The 23,672-nt window shown below is 37.2% G+C and overlaps 1 non-coding gene across 1 annotated transcript; it reads left to right on the forward strand.

Moving 5' to 3' along the window:
- Nucleotides 1-4,258: 4,258 nt before the first annotated feature.
- Nucleotides 4,259-4,364, forward strand: LOC149820988 (small nucleolar RNA R71). Its single transcript, XR_016426946.1, has one exon. It is a non-coding gene; the product is annotated as a small nucleolar RNA R71 (small nucleolar RNA).
- Nucleotides 4,365-23,672: the final 19,308 nt, after the last annotated feature.

The following is a 23,672-nucleotide window of genomic DNA, read 5'->3' on the forward strand; positions in this document are numbered from 1 at the left end:
ACAACATTAAATGTAATGCTAAAACAAAACAAAACAAAACAAAACATGAAATCTGATATGCAAAAATTGAAAGAACAGGAAAATGAAAAAAAAAACAAATCAAGAACTAATTGAAATAAAAAAACAGGAAATTGATTTAACGAAAACTGAAAACCGAAATCAAAGAAAAACAAGAAATGAAGGAACCAAACTGCAAAAACAGGAAATAAAAAAAAACTTACAAAACTTACCTGCTAACAGATGAATTAACAATATTACAAACAAAATCTAAAGAAAGACTTAATGAAATAGCAAATCGGCCGATGAAAAATTTGAAATAACAACTACCTATGTTTTTCTTTCTTTTCAATTTTTTTTCAAAAATAACAAAACATCGATTGAAAAGATAACAAGAAAACAAAACAGGGAAACAAATACACAATTTTTTTTCTCGATTTTCTGAAACAATACACAACAATTTAAATGGACAATGAAAAAGAAGAATGAAGAAGTTGAAAAAGAATAAGAAGTAATCTGACGAAGAAGAAGAAGAAGGAACAGATCGGAAGAAGAAGAAAGCAGAAGATCAGAAAAAGAAGAAGAAGAAGAGGAGGAATTGGAAGAAGAAGAAGAAGAAGATCTGAAAAGAAGAATAAGAAGAAAAAGAATGCAGATTGGAAGAAGAAGAATTAGAAGAAGAAGAAGAAGAAGAAGAAGAAGAAGAAGAGGTGAATCAGACTTACCGTGAATTGGAGGAAATCAGGGAAGAGGAGGTGGTCATCCACCGTGCGTCGTCGCCGGATTGAGGATTCACCACCACCGGATGCTGAAGTTTCATTAGAGGAAAAGGGAGAAGGGGAAGGTAGGGAAGGGAAGCACGGGCGATGGTGGAAGCTGGTAAGAAGAGAGAGAAGAGAGGGAAAGAGGGGAAAAGAAGGCAAGGTTCAGGCGTACAGGGGAGACAAGTTATTTTTTCGTTTTTTTCTTGGTTTTAAAGAAGCAAACCTTTCAAACCGGCTGGAACCGGTTTGAAACCGATTTTTTTTTTTTCAGTTTTTTTTTTTTTAAAAAAACCGCAAACCGGTTCCAGCCGGTTTGCTATTATTTTTTTTTCAGTTTTTTTTTTTTTTAAAATCTAAAACCGTGTAAATCGGTTTATTAGAATTTTTTCAAAAAGTTACAAACAAATTTTTTTTTTATTTATAAAGAAACTAAAAATAAAACTATTCTAATAATAAATTTTTTTTCTTCTTTTCTCCATTTTTTATTTTTTATTTTTATTTTTAATTGAAAACTAAAACTAAACTATTTCTATGATTATACAAAAACTAAAATTTGCATAAAAATGTAAAATAAAACTATTTTTTGTGCATTTTCTATTTTTAAATCATTTTAGCATATTTACTTGAAAACTAACATAAAATTGGGTTTTTGAAACATTATTTTATAAAATCATGCATATTTTAATGTTAATAAACCCTGAATTATATGCATGATCAAATACCCCCATGCTTATGTTTTGCTAGTCCTCGAGCAAACTAGACAAATGCACGAAATCAAACTATCAACTAACTCACTTTCGTAGGAATCACAGTTGCATTTAGCTCATGCAACAAGCCCTTTCAACCCCTAGGTTACCCCAGTGGACGAGTAAGGTCTCGTGAGGGTTTGCAGTGATGCTACCCACAAACATCTCTGTCATGTATGCATAATATTACACATCCTCACAATCAGTAAGTAATCAAAGACTTTATTTTCACCAATATTTCCTATTATTTCAAAATCGAAATGTAATTAGAGTCTTTTATGCACCACCACAGAAAAAGAATTTCTTTCACTTTTCTAAATATCACAATTATTTATGTTTTATTCTTAAAAAATCCAATAAAAACATATTATTATTTACTTATCCTCACTCATATGTTTTCTGCACAGGTTTTCTCGATCACACTTCTAAGCATTGAACTTTTCTTTCTTTTTTCAACTCTTTTCTTTTTTTTTCTTTTCACGTTTTTTTTTTTGCGCACTTATTCTTCTCTTATAGCTTGCGTGTGGTCTGCTTTTATGCCTTGTGCAATGTCAATACCTTCTATACTTTTTCAATGCATACCAAAAGTTATCAACTAAAACATAAAAGTGACTTCCTTCATTCACCCTTATAACATGAGAGTCAAACATTTCAACTTGTATCTGTTCTCAGCTACTTAGGATCACGAAGTTTTCCACTCTCCTTTTCGAAAATGGAATTAAAAGTTTCAACCAACATCTAAGTTCCATCTACTAAGGATTGTGAAATTATCCAAACAACCTAACACATGTTTTTTCTCACTTTTTGAGCTCATTTTTACGCTTTTGTTCACTTAGTTTTTCAAAAATAGAACTGTGCATATTCATATTTATGATTCAAAATAAATTCTAACATGTATCTATCATCATTTCTTTGAAATCCGCATAAACAACCATAATTTTTAGATCTATGTCAGAAAATTTTTCGTGGGGCTTAAAAAAAATCCTCTAAAAACATCAGATTTGAAATAACATTCATATAAGTTCAAACTATTTCTTTAAAAATCTACTTTTCATGAGAGATGTGTAAACATGTGCAAGAACGTAAACAAAAATATCCAGGTGTGCAAACTACACCCTCCCCCATGCTTGAATGACACTGTCTCAGTGGCACTCCCCCATGCTTATATGAAACTACGTGAATGCACATGAGAGGAAATAAATGAGGGAAAAGAGTAGAATGACCTGACATGAATTAAAAATACATGTTCTATGAATGTAATAAATGCAATGTATACATGACAAAACATGAAACTCATAGAAAAGATAGAAAACGAAAAATAAAACCAAATGAAATCTACAAATCCTAACAACAAATGTAATACTGTACAGAATATGGGTTGCCTCCCATAAAGCGCTAAGTTTCACGTCCCCAGCTAGACGGATCCCTGGAAAAATCCTTCATCGTCCATGAGATCAATGGACATGAAGTATCGCTCAATGAGGCTCTATAAAGAAAAGAGTGTCATCTGTGACACTACGCACTGTGTTGCCATCCCGTCTACCTCTAACTGTAGGATCATAACTCTCTCGATGTGAAGAACAGAGATTAGTCTCATCTGAGAGACTGGTCAAGAATCGAGAGTCTAGGACCGACCGACTATCAATGAATGCAACTTCAGACAAGTGGTGAATATGATCTGGCTTGACTTGGTCAAGCACCTTCTGCATTAGTACCTCTTGCTTACTAAAAATTGGTGATCCTAAAGGCTGAGAAAATGGGGTTCTATATGATGATAATGCATGTTGTGAGTAAGGCCCCTTCTGTTGAGGTATCATGGAGATCGACTCGTCAGTAGAAATGATATGAGGTTCATGAGTCGATTCTTGAGTGAGGTGACACGCCTTCCCATACTGAAGGGATGTAACAGATTTGACTTGCTCATGATGTGAATCGGTGGGTTGCAAGTCAAATGACATGGAATTCTCTCCCTTTGAGACAACAGACTGACTATGAAGGTTCCCCTGGCTTTGCCTACTCAATGTCTGAGCTAACTATCCCATTTGAGTCTCTAGCTTGGCTATTGACTGCGTATGGGAACAAAGAGTGGCCTTGATATCAGAAAAGGCTTCTAACATCTTCTCTTGAAATGATGAACTTGGAATGGGCTCCTGAGGAGAAGGTAGACAATACTGAGGATGAACCTGTGGAAATATAGGATGCGAGTAACCTTGTGAAGGGTTACTGGGTCTATACTGTGTCTGGGAGGGCTGATGGGATAGGGGAATGGATTGGTTTCGCCAACCTAGGGTATATGATGGTGTAAATGAATCAGGCATGGGTCTAGCGAAACCTTGGGCAGCATTCACCTGCTCCTGAACGAATTCAGGATATAATGGCGCTGCCGGACAATCCACAACACAGTGTGCAGGGCTAGCACATAGCTCGCACACTCTTTCTATTGGATTTCTTGAAGAATTGGCTAGGAATTGATCTAACTTCCTAGTCAACTGGTCAACCTTGGTACGCAATTCTAACTCGGACCCAACTTCAGAAATCCCAACTTTCCTAGGACCACTAGACACAGGTGTAGTCCTATCGAGCCGTGAAGACAAGGTATGATGCATCGTGTTTTCACTCAAGGTCAAAAATAAAGACCACGCCTCGTCCTCACTCTTGAGCATAAAAGTGCCCCCACAAGACGAATCAACCATTTGACGATGCTTCTCAGTAAGCCCGTCATAAAAATACTGCACCAACTGCCAACAAGGCACTTGGTGATGGGGACACTTGCGGAGAAGATCTTTCAATCTCTCCCAAGACTCATGAAACTGTTCTCCCTCAATTTGAGAAAAACTGGTTATAGCTTTACGAAACTGATTCGTCTTACCAATTGGGAAATATTTTTTTAAAAATTCTTTTTGCATTCCTTCCCAAGTAGTAATACGAACCGTCTCAAGAGATTTTAGCCAGTGCTTGGCTTTATCTTTGAGAGAGAACAGAAACAAAGTCAACCGCATAGCATCATTTCCAAAGTTATTGATTCGCACAGTCGAGCAAATCTCAAGGAATTCGTCGAGATGACGATATGGGTCTTCATTGCTAAGGCCATAAAACGAGGGTAACATTTGAATTACACTGGCCTTAATCTCAAAATGGCTCGCTCCTACATCAGGTCTCGTGATGCAGGAGGTGGGAGTATACGTATTTGGCATGAAGTACTCCCTCAAAGGATGGATCAATTGATGATCGTCAGCCATTGCGTACACCTTTGAGTAGACCGGTGTAGCACACGTCCTAACTTTGGGTTTTCTACCTAACTAACGCACTAAGCGGCCAAACCACGCAAACCACAAAGCGAGTAAACTAAAAACAACAAAAACTAAACACACACCACGCAGTTACACATAACAGAGATTATGCATTAAAAATATGAAATCTATGTGTACGGTACCAATCGTACACAATCACCTCTAAGGGGATCCTAATAGGTGGGTTGTGCAGAAAAGTAAGCTCGTCTCTAAGATATGCACATACGTGGTTCTAAACCTAAATGCAACACAAACACTAGGCAATAAAGTGAATACTAATATTACGTCGTTCCCCGACAACGACGCCAAAAATTTGATGTCTTCTTTTAAATCGTTGTAATTTTGAAAAGATTTTTATATGTAAAACATGTGAAAACCAGACATCAAATAATAAAAACCGGTTCTCACTAGTGGATGAGACCGAGTCGAACTCAGGGAACGGGAATATTTCGTATTCAAGTACACAAATCTAAACTAATCTTTATTGCCGAATTATTTGAAATGTAAAATGTTTAAGAAAAGTAAAACAACTAACTATTACAATAAATGAATACCCTTCGCAGAGGGCGTAAAGTGCAATATTTACAAACTCAATTAAAATCCTAATTCTAAACTGAAAAGTAAAAAGAAGCTTTATTATTCGTACTTCGTGTCACGTAATCGCTTTCGCTCCATTCCTGTGCTATCCTGCACAAATCAAATGAACACGAGCAGTACAAGAGATCGAAATAGAAATTGTACTAAACAACTTATTTAAATGCTAAAAATATTATGACTAAGCACTTTTACGAACTAAATTTAAAATAAAAACTAACTAACAACTAACTCAATTAACTAACAAGACAGTAAACTAACTATGAAAACAAAACAAGAAATCAATGAAGGAAACATGAATTGACTGTAATAAAAGAACAAGAATTCAAGGATTTGAAAAACAACATTAACTCCAAGAATTAAAGAAAACAGGAAATTTAATGCATTAAAAAGGAAACTAACTGTAATGTAAAAAAACATGAATTTAAAGAATGAAACAAACAGAAAATTAGAATGGAAACAAGCATGAAAATTTAATCAAATAAAAACATGAAATGCCATCGAATGAAAAACAGGAAATGTAATACTGTAAAACAAACAAAACAAAAGAAAAATTAAAGAAACCAGGAAATATAAAACAAGAAATTCAAAACAGCAGAACAAGGAGACAATGAACTATGCAGGAAAAGAAATTGAAAACAGAAACTGCAAAATAAGAAATCAGATGAATGAATGATAGAAGAAAAGAATTGCAGATAAAGAAGAAATGTAATGAGTGAACAACATTAAATGTAATGCTAAAAAAAAACAAAACAAAACATGAAATCTGATATGCAAAAATTGAAAGAACAGGAAAATGAAAAAAAAAACAAATCAAGAACTAATTGAAATAAAAAAACAGGAAATTGATTTAACGAAAACTGAAAACCGAAATCAAAGAAAAACAAGAAATGAAGGAATCAAACTGCAAAAACAGGAAATCAAAAAAAACTTACAAAACTTACCTGCTAACAGATGAATTAACAATATTACAAACAAAATCTAAAGAAAGACTTAATGAAATAGCAAATCGGCTGATGAAAAATTTGAAATAACAACTACCTATGTTTTTCTTTCTTTTCAATTTTTTTTCAAAAATAACAAAACATCGATTGAAAAGATAACAAGAAAACAAAACAGGGAAACAAATACACAATTTTTTTTCTCGATTTTCTGAAACAATACACAGCAATTTAAATGGACAATGAAAAAGAAGAATAAAGAAGTTGAAAAAGAATAAGAAGTAATCTGACGAAGAAGAAGAAGAAGGAACAGATTGGAAGAAGAAGAAAGCAGAAGATCAGAAAAAGAAGAAGAAGAAGAAGAAGAAGAGGAATTGGAAGAAGAAGAAGAAGATCTGAAAAGAAGAATAAGAAGAAAAAGAATGCAGATTTGAAGAAGAAGAATTAGAAGAAGAAGAAGAAGAAGAAGAGGTGAATCAGACTTACCGTGAATTGGAGGAAATCGGGGAAGAGGAGGCGGTCATCCACCGTGCGCCGTCGCCGGATTGAGGATTCACCACCACTGGATGCTGGAGTTTCATTAGAGGAAAAGGGAGAAGGGGAAGGTAGGGAAGGGAAGCACCGGCGATGGTGGAAGCTGGTAAGAAGAGAGAGAAGAGAGGGAAAGAGGGGAAAAGAAGGCAAGGTTCAGGCGTACAGGGGAGACAAGTTATTTTTTCATTTTTTTCTTGGTTTTAAAGAAGCAAACCTTTCAAACCGGCTGGAACCAGTTTGAAACCGATTTTTTTTAAAAAAAAAACCGCAAACCGGTTCCAGCCGGTTTGCTATTATTTTTTTTTTTAGTTTTTTTTTTTTTTTTAAATCTAAAACCGTGTAAACCAGTTTATTAGAATTTTTTCAAAAAGTTACAAAAAAAACTTTTTTTTTTATTTATAAAGAAACTAAAAATAAAACTATTCTAATAATAATTTTTCTTCTTCTTTTCTCCATTTTTTTTTTTTTATTTTTAATTGAAAACTAAAACTAAACTATTACTATGATTATACAAAAAATAAAATTTGCATAAAAATGTAAAATAAAACTATTTTTCGTGCATTTTCTATTTTTAAATCATTTTAGTACATTTACTTGAAAACTAACATAAAATTGGGTTTTTGAAACATTATTTTATAAAATCATGCATATTTTAATGTTAATAAACCCTGAATTATATGCATGATCACACTGTCACTCTATTCCCATCTGGAGCCATTCGGCTCGTTCAATGAGTTCAATGAAACACTTGGATGGTTTGGTAGAAATGAGACTCCTCAAAGGCTGTGAAAAGTTGTTGAGGATCAGTGATAAAGCATGTCTCTCTGATATAGGATCTCTCATTTTGTTGCAGGTCTCTCTCCATCTGCGAACAAAGTCCTTGGCTTTTTCACTATCTCCCTGCTTCAGATTACAGAGGTGATTTAACGTTGGTAGCGCTTCAGCATTGAACAGAAATCGCTCGATGAATAGATTGATCACCTCATTGAATTCTCGTAGCTCGATTGGATTGATATGCTCGGAGTACCACTTGGCGGCAGTGCCTTCTAAGCTACGGGGAAAACAGAGAAATAGGGCTCTATTGTCTCTCTTGAATTTGGAGCATTCGGCGAAGAACATGGCGAGGTGGGATTTCGGGTCGCCAGAACCATTGAACTTGATGAATTTATGAGGCAGATTTTTCAGATCTTCGTCTCCTTCTAGGCCATCATAGAAGTCCTCGCTGGTGAAGACTTTCTTGCCCTTGTCGCGGGCTTGCAGATCTTTAACAACTCTGGCCATTTCTTTGAACTGTGCTTGAAAAAGATCTGTCACTGCTTAAACTTTTGTCTTGCGAGTGATTTCTGGAATGATCTCGCATTCTTCCTCGGTATCATCTTCATCTGAAGTATCTTGAACATTCTTCTCAGTGGACTTGGTTGCTTTCTTGGCCCCACGATCTCTAATTCTTTGGCTAAATGGATTTTTGTCTAAGTTGGTTCCGGGCTGCTTATCCATCATCTTATTCATCGTCTTCCGGAACATAGCGTACATATGTGGATCTATGCCATCGTCCTCTTGCTACTGATCTTGACTTCTGGGGGGATCCATTTCTCCTTCTGAGGCTGAGGAGTACTGAGGTGATGTTGTTTTTCTGCCTGATCTTGTCCGAACCATCAAATGCTTCGGATGCTCTCTGCAAGATAAAGTCTTGATTAGACTCTGAGGAAATTTTGGATTGGAAGGAAAAGGATTATTGCCGATATGGTAGACAATTGAAAGAATATCTCATTACTAGGGATGGAATCACCGCCGAAATGACGACAATTGTGTTGTTTATTCTTTGTAAGAGAAATAAACAACGAAAAATGTGCCTTGTTACCTAGGCGAGGTCGTCAAACACGAGGGAAACACCATTTTTGACGAAAAGAGATATCTCTTGGAAAAACAATCCACAAACGGATTTAGAATACGGAGAAGGCAAGTGGGTAAACAATTTCCACCGCAATAATCAAGGTATGCACGAGGAAAATAAGATGGAGAATTTTGCAAATAGACAAAAAGATTGAAAATACAATAAGAGAAAACATATGATTTTGAAAAATTGCAGTCAGGATAAAAATACAGCTGAAAATTCGAGATCCAGTAGAACGGGAGAATGGAAAATCACCTGGAGTTTTGAAAGAAATTGGATATTTGGGAAAATCATCCAGGGTTTGAGAAAATAAAGGAAAAGGTGAGAAATATGGATATTTGAAAATAATTTTGGGGAACATATGAGAAAAAATAAAGGTAACATAAAATAGTCACATCTTGCACAAACATTTATGCACACACAACACTCCCTAAAAGGCTGACTCTAGATGCATCATTTAAAAAAAACAACTGTAAGACCTTAATCCTAACTCTAGGTTCAGATCATCTTTGTCCAATCCAGTTACGCCGATATACCCGAACCGAAATATGAGGTACGTGGCATATAATCTCAACTTCGGTTCTAAGGTAAGGTTTTCCAACATCCTTGAGCGCCTACCGATATACTTCAAACTGTGGCCCGCGGTACGTGGTAGGGGGGTGTTAACCCAAATAAGTGGCCCAGTTGTGAGGCTCTGTCCCAAACTAGGGTTCTGGAAGAGAGCCCAACAACGTGAAGACCGGGTAAAAGTTGGTAAGGGAGGTTTAAAAAAATGATCACATGCAAGAAATAGAGGGCTCTAAATCCTAGAGATAGATTTTGAAAATCTTTGAAAAAGCATACATTGTTTGTATTCAGATCCTGAATTGAGGAGAGTTGTGTTTAGACCTAAGTCTATGTGAGCATGAAAATATCCCCTCAATCTGGTCCTACCAAACCATGCCTAATCTATATGCAATAAATGTCAGCTAGGTCAGAATCTAGGCTCCAAGGTCCACATGATATCAAAAGTAAAAGAGCTGACATTTTGTGAACACAGTTTCGATAATTGAACTAAATCAAGCACAATTTTGATCAGACAAGGACAGGTCCCATCACGGTCGCCAAACCTGTTATCGTCGCAAAATTTTTCCCTCTTCCCTTCCTTGCGGGAGAGAGAGAAAAACGATTTCTGCGAGTCAAACTTGACCAGAATTTTGGAAATTGTTTTGAAATACTCACCTCCATTTTTTAAAATAGCGAGAAAAATCCATGGGATGGGGCTCGACCTGTCGATACGAGGTTCGACCGTTCCTGTCGCCTTTAACAGAGGTAATCGAACCAAGGACCAAAATTGTACTTGACTTAGTTAAATCATCAAAATCGTGAAAACTCTTTTGAGAAGGAAAACCAAAACTCGGGAAACTGAAATCCTAAGAATCTTAGCCTTGAAATATTTGGAAATCGATTTTGATTCTTGAGAAAGATGAGAAACTCCTTTTGGACATGAATCTTAAGAAAATAACATTTTCCAGGGAAAATCATGGAAAAACTTGATTTGAAAAATCCAACTTTGAAAATTTTCACAGTTTCTTGAGGAATCGATTTCCATGGAATGAAATTTTCTTGAGAAATCATGAGAAAAACAAGTGATTTCATGATGCAAATGATATGTTTCGAGAAATACTATTCTGACTCAGGAAATGGGAATTCTAACTCTGTCGCGAATAGGATTTTGAAAATTTGCAGTTTGAAGATGTTTCTGAGCCTAAACAGAGAGATTTTGAGACTTGAGGATGAAATTTAGGACTTTCTGCAAGGTTCAATCTCAGAAAATGACCATTTTGCCTTTCATTGATTCTGGAGAGCTAAAATGTGTTGATTGATGGAGATGTCAGGGATGTGAGTGAAAATTTGGGGTGTTTACAGGCCACAGTCAGAATATGTGAAGAATTTACTTTGGCTTAATACACATTTTCCAACAAATTTCTCAGAAATTCTTTTCGGATATCTTTTCCAAAGTGCATTCATACATTTAGATCATCTGCATCATGGCATCATCTGCTTTTCTTATGATTTTCTCAAGAAAGATTCACTCCATGGAAATCAATTTCTCAAGAAACCTCTAAAAATTTAAAAAATTGGATTTTTCAAGTCAAGTTTTCCCATGATTTTCCCTGGAAAAGGTTATTTTCTTAAGATTCATTTTCAAAAGGAATTTTTCATCTTTCTCAAGAATCAAAATCAATTTTCAAATATTCCAAGTCTAATACTCTCAGGATTTCAGTTTTCTAAGTTTAGCTTTTCCTGCTCCTAAGGATTTTCCTATAAATTTCCAATCATTTTCCAAAGAAAGTTTTCAAAATTGGAGTTTCCCTCACAAATATTTTTTTTTTCAAATGTTCATCTTTTCTCAAGAATTCTCTCCACTTTCTCAGGATTTTCTCATATCATCATAAACTTTCTGGTGATTTCCAAATCCTTTCATCTGAGTTTCCTGAGAGATTGATTTCCTAAGAAATGCTTTTCAAACTCCAAATGTTTTCTAAGCATACATCATATTTTTCTAACTTACATTTTACAAAATCTCATAGCACATGCCTGAATTCTTTGTGCATTTAGGATAGAACACGATTTCGATAATTTAACTATGCCAAGCACAATTTTGGTCCTTGGTTCGATTACCCCTGTTAAAGGCGGCAGGAACGGTCGAACCTCGTACCGACAGCTCGAGCCCCATCCCATGAATTTTTCTGCTATTTTAAAAAATGGAGGCGAGTATTTCAAAACAAATTCCAAAATCCGGTCAAGTTTGACGCGCGAAAGCATTTTCCTCTCTCTCTCGCAAGGGAAGGGAAGACAAAAAAATTTTGCGACGATAACAGTCACTCAAGGCTCTACCATCACTCTCATTTCACAGTTAGCATAATTCCTGAAGGGGTCTGCCAGTCTTACAATCACTTGGACAGATATTTGCATGTCATTTAGGTAGCTCGTGCCTCAGCACTACGGGAGTATGTACCAGATCCCATTCAGTCCGCCCCAACACAGTCATTAATTGAGGGGGTACTCCTAACACGATTTTCAACCACAGGGTATGTGCGACCTTAAGTCTTATTCATATGCATGCAGAACACCGCTCTTGGCACTACGGCCACCACGAGCATCACACCTCTTTGGGTGGAAACAACACACTCTGGCTCTTCGGCCCTTATGAGTCTGGTTGCGTAACCGTTCTCAATGAGCATGCATATGACTCAATCTAAATAGATCGGCTACTCGACGTATTTTTACGCAATGAGTTCAAACCTAGTCAAGGCACAACCTCTACTCCGGCTCAGCGGCCCTTACGAGCAAGGTGCCCTCGCAGGTACAGAGATACGAGTCATTCTAGCATCGTTTCATCAACGAACATTATTATGCCGTTTAACTGGTTCCGGCAGCTCTTTTGCCAACCATTTCGTCAACACTTCCCCTGCTCTATCAACAGTGGTGCGACGAACCTTTCTACGTTGTAGAAGGCATTCCATGAACTGGGTAGCACTCTGTTGTATGACAGAGTATTCTGCTACGTTCTTTCTGAGCCATTCTTGGCTTCTTCAGAAATTTCAGCAGCACTTCCACTCTTTAACGAAGAAAGCGTGCATTTTTTATCCATTTCAGCGGCATCTCCCCTCTTTGGCGGGAAATTGCTACGCTTAACTCGGGAAATGAATGTGCACTGTTGTGCGTACCTTGCATCCATCAAGGTTGCAGGAACTCTGGGCCATAGCCAGATCATATGTAATTGACTTAGTCTTTACGTAAAGAGCATTTTGCCAAAAAGCGAAGCCTTTCCAATAGAGGCTTCAATCATCAAGCAGAATCTTGAACGAGGAGCGGTAAGGGAATCACATTGGCGATTTGGAGTTGATCTCCATTTGAACGCTCATTTACGTGCCATATATGTAGTATAAGCAGAAGCCTGTACTTTATACAGCGACGGCGTAAAGAAATGCACATACTGTTGTTCGGGGTGTTTAACGGAACGAAATATTCTACATATATATTTGTAGAAAGCAGAAGCCTTGGTGTCATTCAACACGAGGGCGTAAGTAAATGCATAATCGAAAATTGCAGAAAGCAGTAGCCTTGGCATCATACGACGTGACGGCAAAGGTAAATTATATAGCCTATGCAATATAAGACGCGTCGACAGAATCAACAGATATACACCTAGATCCGCATCCAACGATAGTTATGAGGCGAGCGGGTGAGCACCGAAGTGTTCTGAAGGGCTCAACCAAGAACTAGGGCGAGATACCATTTTTAAGAACGCATATACTGCGTATTTGAACATATATATCTGACAATAGTTACGAGGCGAGCAGGTGAACACCGAAGTGTCCAAAAGGGGCTCAACCAAGAACTAAAGCAAGATACTACTTTAGAAAGTATATGCTATATACAAACAATCAAATACTTGAGAGAGATGGATCAATGAAGCGAACTTACTTCGATTTGAGGAAGAAAAGACTCTGGAATGATTTGATGCTTCAAACGAGGTTCGACTTCAAAAAGGATCAACTTCAGACTTCGGAAGAAAAAGGACTTTGACTTTGACTTCAAAACTAACTAGGTTCAAGTCAAGTCAACTAGGTTTGAACTAGGTCAGGTAGGTTCAGACCTAGGTCAAGTGGGTTAGGATCAGGTCAGGTTGGCTAAGACCAGATCAAGCAGGCTCAGACCAGGTTAGGTAGGCTCAGACCTACTGGGCTAGGTGGGACAGGTTTGGGAAAAGGAGAAGAGAGAGAGGGGTTGGTGATTTTCTAAAGGAGGGGGCTCCTCTATTTATAGAGGAGGTTGCTTAGGGGCTAAGCAACCCCATTTACCCAAATGCCCTTGGGCTTTTTCAGAAATCCCTTCCATAGAAGGTGCTGGAAGATGCTAGAAGGTGCTGGAATATTCTAGCATATTTTCTGAGAAATATTTATGTGGGTCCCACCAACATTTTTGTGGGTCCCGCAAAAAATTCGGGTTTTCGGCGATTTTTTTCCGAAAAATTTTGAGTACGCCATTCTCTTCGTATTGATGTAACTAAGAAAGTTGGCTCGAGGAAATCTTTTGATTTCGTTCAGGTAGGAAGTTATGGCTTCCAGAGTGTTTGAGCATATATTCGCAAAGCGACGAATATCTTAAGTATAACTTACTCGCAGGAATCGATTCGTTTCGTATTTTGAGAAAAAAATGTTATTTTTACCGGTAAATGCCTCATTAATTTTATTCAGATATTTTCTGAAAAAATTGTGGGTTTTACATCATTATCCCCTTAAAAGAATTTCGTCCGCAAAATTCAGTTAAGAGTACTAAGTGTGTAACTCAGGATATTTCTCACATATGTTAGATTCATAATGTTATTCACCTAGTTCAACATTGTATTCATTCCAATCATAACCTCATATCATGATTCATGGTCGATGAGGTATGCTTCTCATATCTGAGCTCAAATTACGCTACAACCACAACAGTTCTGTTGAGTCAATGTTCTTCCAACCTGCTATCAACATATCCATCTTGTGTAACTATTTCATACACACAGGTCATTCTTATAGAGATTAACCATATTGGAATAAGTCCCCTGTCAGACTACCTGGTATTGGAAACGTACCTCCTCATAGGTTCGCCCTCGTCAGACTTACCTGATATTGGATTAGTACACCCTCACAGAATCATACTAGCCAAGCTACTGATTTTGGAACATATACACTCGCACAGAGCTGTATACCCTCACAGGATCGCCTTGGCTAGACAATCTTATCTTGAATATGTAAAACCTCACATGACTCTTTTTTTGGGAACAATTCCTCAATGGTTTATTTTATTATGTGACTTTTAGCATTCTAATTACACAGACTTAATTTCTCAATCATGGGGTCTATAGCCATAAATTTTGAGCATAAGCACTTAAGATTTAATTTGACAAATCCAAAAATTACTTTAGAGAGCAAGGATACATATCTATTCAGATGACCGTATACAAGGTCATACGCCTCTTGTCTCAAGCATTCATTGGATCTTGTCTTTTGATAGCTTTTTACCCATTACAACTCTATCTATCAAGGTATCCAAATTCCTTGATATGGTCATCATTTGTGAGTTGTTCGGCTGTCACCGCATAGACACGACCTGCCATAGGTTTCTGCTCTGCCTTGGGTAGTGACAGTTGTTGTTGTTGAGAGGGTCCTTGAGATCCCATATTTCTCCGTTGAAGATCTGAGGCCTTCTTGCGACATTCTCTTACACGATGCCCTGGTTTGCCGCAATACATGCAACTTTCTGTATCGCGAGGACAAACCCCTTCAGAGTGATCTGAGCTACACCTTGGGCACCGGAAATTAGGTTGTTGGTAGGGCTGATTGGCTTCTACCATCTATAATGGCCGCCTGGCCGGTGGAGTAAAGTTTTGCTCTTGAAAATCCCTTTTATAAAAAGGTGGTCGTGATTCCTGGCCACCGGAGAACGTCCTCTTATTGTTCTCATTACTTGTTACCGGTCTCTTTACTACGATCACTTTACATCGCTCCCAGTCTGCGCTAATCTTTGAAGTTGCCGCCACAGCAGCTTGAAATGTCTGGAGAGTTATCACACGAAACCGTAGCCATTCCCGAAATCCGTTGATATATTTATCGGCCCTCTCCTGGTCGGTATCAAATAACCGAGAGCAATACTGCTCAAGGTTCTGAAACTTGGTAGTATAGTCGATGAGACTCATATTACCCTGCCTTAGTTCTAGAAACTGCATCTTTTTCTTATTTTTGGAGTGCAACGGGAAGTAGTTATCTAAGAAAGTTCTATGAAAATCATCCCAAGGGATGACTTCAAGCCGAGAGAACTGGATGATCTTAGTGGTATCCCACCACTTTCGTGCATTATCCTTCAGCCTGTACGTGCCAAAGTTGGTCTTTTTCTCTTCTGGTACTCTCAATACCAGGAATGCACGCTCTGTCTCCTCGATCCAGCTTTCTGCAAGTTTTGGATCGGCACTGTCAACAAAAACTGATGAGTCAAGTTTGAGAAACTTTTCATAAGTTATTCCTCTGAGGTGCTCGTTGCGAGGCAGGGTTGGTTCTTGCCTTGATTCACAAATGGCAGACACAAGCCTGTTGAGTGTCTCTAGCAGAAAGCCTAGTGTATGGAACTCCTTGCTCGGCATGGTTCTCCTCGTCCTATGAGCCATTTATCTATTCATACAAATGCACCCAAATTAGAAAAAGTATAAAATTTATACTTACAGTGCGATACCGCAAACACGACGGATCTTGAACCAGGTTTCTCAGACTCATGCTCTGATACCAATTCTGTAACGACCCGGATTTTCAAAACAAAGCCAAGTTAAATTTTCATGAATTTTTTTTTCTTTGCAGCGGAACTTAAAAGGTGTTTTAGCAGCGGAATCAGACGATAATGAGTCATCGGTTTTAGAAAACTCTGAGCACGTTGCAGGTATGTGGCCAAGCAACTCATTGACCACCGAACTATTCCATTTTATCGAAAACCACATGTTTATTACAACATTACTGCTTGAAAAAACAGTATAGGTTCAATAAAAAGAAGCAATACAACTCTGTCTAAAGAAACCCTGGAACTCGATGCCGCCTTGCTCTGCATATCGCAACGCAGGTCCAACACCTGAAATCCCCATAAAACGGGGTCAGAACCACTGATGGTCTGGTAAGCAAGCAGTCATACGTCCATTCAACTCAAGTACATACGTTGACCACTCAGGGTCACAGTTCGTAATAACAACGCTCAAGCCTCCAAGACTTAGCGTATATCGTAAGAGCCTCCTCAAGGCTATGAGTTGAACATCTGCTTAAGTCTCTACGACTTAGCCTTGACCTCTTCCGGGTCTCAAAGGGATGTCTAGCTCAAGTCTTTATACTTGGCACATCCGTATCCCACGCATCTAAGGACAGCTCCTCGAGCTTCGCTTAGCCATGCGGATACAACACGGGTCTTTGCCCAGACGGTCCAGTCGTATACCGATCATGACACCTTCACAAAGGTTATGCAGGACTGACTCAACAACGTCCATCCACTTATACATTCAAGCATCGTTGAACCTAGAGCAAATGCATTGTTTCAATATTTAACCTCTTTCACCCTTGGTACGCGGGCGAAGCAATTGTTCGGGCATCAACTCAATGTTTTGGGGGTTGATTATTCTTTGTATTATAGATACCCTAGAGGCCTGTTGACCCTATCCATAGTAGGGCAGTGTGTTTCAACTGAGAGAACCCTACTAGGCCCATATTCGGATGCATCATCTACTTGCAGTAGTTGGGTTCAATCCTTAGATCTTAAGGATAACCACGACCCCAAAACCCATGAGTGACTGAGGCCATCGTAGACTCTATCAGGTCCAAAGCTTAATACATGTCACTCAAGACTGTACCATCACTGTCAATCCATAGTGAGCATAATTCCTGAAGGGGTCTGTCAATCTTACAATTACTTGGACAGATATTTACATGTCATTTAGGCAGCCCGTGCCTCAGCACTATGGGAGTATGTACCCGACCCCATTCAGTCCACCCCAATACCGTCATTAACTGAGGGGGTACCCCTAACACGATTTTCAACAGCGGGGTATATGCGACCTTAAGTCTTATTCATATGCATGCAGAACACCGCTCTTGGCACTATGACCACCACGAGCATCACACCTCTTTGAGTGGAAACAACACACTCTGGCTCTTCGGCCCTTTACGAGTCTGGTTGCGTAACCGTTCTCAATGAGCATGCATATGACTCGATCTAAATAGATCGGCTACTCGGTGTATTTTTACGCAACGAGTCCAAACCTAGTCAAGGTGCAACCTCTACTCCGACTCAGCAGCCCTTACGAGCAAGGTGCCCTCGCAGACACAAGGATACGAGTCGTTCTGGCATTGTTTCATCAATGGACATCATTATGCCATTTAATTGGTTCCGGCAGCTCTTCTACCAACCATTTCGTCAACACCTCCTCTGCTCTATCGGCAGTGGTGCGACGAACCTTTCTACGTTGTAGAAGGCATTCCATGAACTGAGTAGCACTCTGCTGTATGATAGAGTATCCTGCTACGTTCTTTCTGAGTCATTCTTGGCTTCTTCAGAAATTTCAGCAGCACTTCCTCTCTTTAACGGAGAAAGCGTGCATTTTTTATCCATTTCAGTGGCATCTCCCCTCTTTGGCGGGAAATTGCTACGCTTAACTCGGGAAATGAATGTGCACTGTTGTGCGTACCTTGCATCCATCAAGGTTGTAGGAACTCTGGGCCATAGCCAGACCATATGTAATTGACTTAGTCTTTACGTAAAGAACATTTTGCCAAAAAGCGAAGCCTTTCCAATAGAGGCTTCATTCGTCAAGCAGAATCTTGAACGAGGAGCGGTAAAAGAATCACATTGACGATTTGGAGTTGATCTCCATTTGAACGCTCATTTACGCGCCATATATGTAGTATAAGCAGAAGCCTGTGCTTTATACAGCGACGACGTAAAGAAATGCACATACTATTGTTCGGGGTGTTTAACCGAACAAAATATTCTACATATATATTTGCAGAAAGCAGGAGCCTTGGTGTCATTCAACACGACGGCGTAAGTAAATGCATAATCGGAAATTACAGAAAGCAGTATTCTTGGCATCATACGACGTGACAACAAAGGTAAATTACATAGCCCGTGCAATATAAGACGCGTCGACAGAATCAGCAGATATACACCTAGATCCACATCCAACGATAGTTACGAGGCGAGCGGGTGAACACCGAAGTGTTCTGAAGGGCTCAACCAAGAACTAGGGCGAGATACCATTTTTAAGAACGCATATACTGCGTATTTGAACATATATATCCGACGATAGTTACGAGGCGAGCTTGTGAACACCGAAGTGTCCAAAAGGGGCTCAACCAAGAACTAAAGCAAGATACTACTTTAGAAAGTATATGCTATATACAAACAATCAAATACTTGAGAGAGATGGATCAACGAAGCGAACTTACTTCGATTTGAGGAAGAAACGACTCTGGAATGCTTCGATGCTTCGAACGAGGTTCAACTTTAAAAAGGATCAACTCCGGACTTCAGACAAAAAAGGACTTTGACTTTGACTTCAAACCTAACTAGGTTCAAGTCAATTCAACTGGGTTTAAACTAGGTCAGGTAGGTTCAGACCTAGGTCAGGTGGGTTAGGACCAGGTCAGGCAGGCTAAGACCAGATCAAGCAGACTCAGACCAGGTCAGGTAAGCTCACACCTACTGGGCTAGGTGGGGCAGGTTTGGGAAAAGGAGGAGAGAGAGAGGAATTGGCGATTTTCTAACGGAGTGGGGATCCTCTATTTATAAAGGAGGTTGCTTAGGGGCTAAGCAACCCCATTTACCCAAATGCCTTTGGGCTTTTTCAGAAATCCCTTCCATGGAAGGTGCTGGAAGGTGCTGAAATATTCTAGAATATTCTATAATATTTTCTAAGAAATATTTCTGTGGGTCCCACCAACATTTTCATGGGTCTCGCAAAAAATTCGGGTTTTCGGCAATTTTTTTTTTAGAAAAATTCTTAGTACGCCATTCTCTTTATATTGATGTAACTAAGAAAGTTGGCTTGAGAAAATCTTTTGATTTCGTTCAGGTAGGAAGTTATGACTTCCAGAGTGTTTGAACATATATTCGTAAAGCGACGAATATCTTAAGTATAACTGGCTCGTAGGAATCGATTCATTTCGCATTCTGAGAAAAAATATTATGTTTACCGTTAAATGCCTCATGAATTTTATTTAGATATTTTCTGAAAAAATTACGGGTCTTACATAGAAGGTCTACTGACTCGAGCAATTAAGTCCAAGGGATATTGTGTATCTGGTGCCCTAAGGTCGTCTAGCCTGTGAGTCACTGACCCAAAGCTCGTTCCACGGGTCACGAAACTGGATGTTTGAAATAGTGCTCAAGTGAGAAGAATGATCAAGCGAGAGGAATTGAAAAAAGGTGAAAATTGAAAATCAAAAGAAAAAGAATGAGCTTAATAAAAAAAATCCATTGCTTAGGAATAATTGAGAAATACTGTGCAGAAAATATACAAGTGAGGATAAATAATAATAACATGATAATACTTGACTTTCTGAGGAAAATCATAGATAATTTCAAGTTTAGAAAAGTGAAATAACAAGGTTTTTACTGTAGTGGTGGCATAGGAGTTCTAAATTTGTTATGAGAGCGTACATTACATGAAATGTTTGCTTAAACTCATTTCTTAATTGCCTAATATTTCTGAAAAATCATTCTTGCATGACATTGATGTTTGTGGGTAGCATCGCTGCAAACCCTCACGAGACCTTACTCGTCCACTGGGGTAACCCAGGGGTTTAAAGGGCTTGTTGCATGAGCTAAATGCAACCGTGATTCCTAATAAAGTGAGTTAGAATTTTAATTGTTTAATGCATAGTTGTTTCATAACCTAGTCAGTTGTTTGTTAAGGGACTAACAAACATTCAAGCATTGGGATATTTGATGATGCATGAAATGCACATCATTTTATTAATATATTCATGCATTTTTAGTTGATTTTAAGTTTTAAAACCCATGATTGGATGTATTTTGGCATAATGGAGTCATGGTTCAAATTTCAAAAAATCGAAGTTAAATAAGTGAGATATGGCAATTTTAGTGTTTGGGCATGGATTTTAAGGTGATTCGGATCAAGATCCAACCCAAATAAACCATCTTGGGTCTTGGATCAGTTCTTAAAACATCATAATTCATCTCAAACGTGATCCAAAACCCATTTTTGAAATGTTTTCAGAACCCCCCCCCCCCAAAAGAGGTGATCATGCATATATTTTAGGATTATTTCATATAAAAAATATGCATGATTTCATAAAAAAATGATTTAAAACCCAATTTTATGCTGGTTTTGAGTGAATGAGCTAAAATGAATTAAAAATAGAAAATGCTTGAAAATTAGTGTTATTTTGCAATTTAATGAATATTTTAATGTTTCTCATTGTGAATTCCTAAAAATAAAATAAAAATTAGAGTTGAGAATATAGTTAGTTTTAAAAAAAATAAATAAATAAGTTGAAATGAGGTTTAGTGTAAATATTTTTAAGAAATAGTCTTTAGATTAAAATAGTCAAATGAGGTTTTTTAGCAAATAAAATTCTTTAAAACAGTTTTTTTTATATTTTTGAAAATAATAAAACAAACCATTACACGGTTTGTTTGTTTTTTAAACTGAAAAAAAAACAAATTGTAACAAACCGGTTCAAACCAGTTTGTGATTTTAAAAATTGATTTTTTTTTACAAACCGGTTTTACCGGTTTGCATTTGTTTTAAAAACCAACCAAAAGAAAAAAATCGTCGTCTCCCCCATTCTCGGCTGAAGCCTTTCCCCTCTTTCCCTCTCTTCTCACCATTTTCCACCATCGCCGACCCATTCCTTTCCCTTTCTTCCCCTTCTCCCTATTTCTCTGTCTTTTCCAGCCGGTGGTGGTGGTGGATCCTCAATCCGGCGACGACGTGGACGGTGGAGGCCGCCATTTCTCTTCTAACCCTTCCGATTCAAGGTAATTTCTGCAACTTCTTCTTCTTCTTCTTCCATTAATTCTGTGTAAAAAGAAAAAAAAACAAAAACGAGAAAAAAAAAACATTAAAGTATAGATATTCCAGATTTTTGTCCATCGTATCAATTTTTCTACTTGAATTTAGTATCGGATTCCTGTTTTCAACAAGCTTTAGATTCGAGATTAGTTTTATAAGTCTGATCGTGCATTATTTTTTCATTCTGTGAATTTCTGCTTCTGCATCAGTCGAATGTTCCTTTGATTTTACAATTTTTTGTATTGATCTTCGGTTGCTGTTCTGTTCATTCATCATTTTTTATGTGTTTCTTTTCCTGTAGTTTTTTTTCTGTTAATTCATGGCATTCTATGTTTTGTGTGCATTTCATTAGTTTTTGGTGAATTGAATATCGTGCATTGTCTTCTTTCATTATGTTTTTAATTTTGCAATTTCCTGTTTGTTTTAAAATCAGTTTTACTATTTGCTGCACCTTCCGATTTCTTCTTTCTTCATGTTTTCAATACTGAAATTTCCTGTTTCTTTAATTCTTGAATTTCCTGTTTGTTTTTTTTTCTGAATTTCCTATTGTGTTTAATTCATTTCGTGATTTTTCAGTTTTATTCATTTAATTCATTTTTCTGTTTTATATGAATCATTTCATTTCCTGTTTTTCGTTTTCCAGTTTTTTTTTAATCAATTTCAATTAATTTCCAGTTTGTTTTAGTGTATTTCTTGATTTTCAGTCTTTCAAACAATTCATTTCCCTTTCTTTTAAACATTTCAATTTTTGTTTTTTTTTTAGTTTTTCCTGTTTGTTTCATTTTTCAAATTGTTTTTTACATTACTGTTAGTTCATGTTTAACATTGATTCTCCTATTTTCTGTAAATTTTATTATCTTCTTTTACATTCAGTTTTTCTCCATCTTTTATTCAGTAATTTTCTATGTTACAATTCATTGAATTCTTGTTTCTTCATTTAGTAGGTTTCTTGTTTTTTTTTTCAGTTGTTGATTTCCTGTATATTCATTCATTGCAATTCTTGTTTCTTTTAATCCTTGATTTGTTGTTTTTCATTTAATTTCCTGTTTTCCATTGAATTTCATCTTAGATTTTTCTGTTTTTTTTAGCAAGTCAATCCCTGTTTTCATTCTTTTCATTTCAGACTCTTGTTTTCTCTGAGTGTCTTCATTCTTTGTTTTCAATATTTTTATTTCATGTTCATTTTTTTCAATTTACTTTGTTCAATAATTTTCCCTGTTTAGTATTTCCTAGTTTGTTGCTGAATTTCACAATTTTGTTACTGTTTCATTTACGGTTTTGCTTTTCATTACATAAATCTCCTATTTCGTCCATTCCTTGTTTTTATTAGACATTAGTTAATTGAATATTAGTTAATTGTTAATTGTTAGTAAGTAATTAGCTAGATTCAATTAGTTGTTGTTAATTACTTTGTTATTAGCTTAAGTAGTACATGTTTAGCATTTCTTAGTGAATTGTGATTTCATTGTTAGCATTTAGTAAGTATAATTCTATCTCTGGTACTGCTCGTGTTCATTTGATTTGTGCAGGATAGCACAGGAGTGGAGCGGAAGCGATTACGTAACACAGAAGTGCAATAGTAGAAGCTTCTTTTTACTTTTCAGTTTAGAATTAGGAATTTAATTATGGGTTTGTAAATATCGCTTTTTACGCCCTCTGCAAAGGGTATTCATTTGTTGTAATAGTTAGTTGTTTTTACTTTTCTCGAACATTTTACATTTTAATAATACGTCAATAAAGATTAGTTTAGATTTGTGTGTTTGAATACGAAATATTCCCGTTCCCTGAGTTTGACCCGGTCTCATCCACTAGTGAGAACCGGTTTTTATTATTTGATGTCTGTTTTTCACATGTTTTACATATAAAAATCTTTTCAAAATTACAACGATTTAAAAGAAGACATCAAATTTTTGGCGTCGTTGCCGGGGAACGGCGTAATATTAGTATTCACTTTATTGCTTAGTGTTTGTTTTGCATTTAGGTTTAGAACCACGTATGTGCATATCATAGAGACGAGCTTACTTTTCTGCACAGCCCACCTACTAGGATCCCATTAGAGGTGACTGTGTACGATTGGTACCGTACACATAGATTTCATATTTCTTTTGTATAATCTTTGTTATGTGTAACTGCATGGTGTTTGTTTACTTTTGTTGTTTTTAGTTTACTCTCTTTGTGGTTTGCGTGGTTTGGCCGCTTAGTGTGTTAGTTAGTTAGAAAACCCAAAATTTAGGACGTGTGCTACACCGATCTACTCATGCCAAATACGTATACTCCCGCCTCCTGCATCACGAGACCTGATGTAGGAGCGAGC

The sequence above is a fragment of the Nuphar pumila genome, chromosome 12, assembly GCF_984573655.1.
Source record: "Nuphar pumila chromosome 12, dmNupPumi1.hap1.1, whole genome shotgun sequence".
Taxonomy (NCBI): Eukaryota; Viridiplantae; Streptophyta; class Magnoliopsida; order Nymphaeales; family Nymphaeaceae; genus Nuphar; species Nuphar pumila.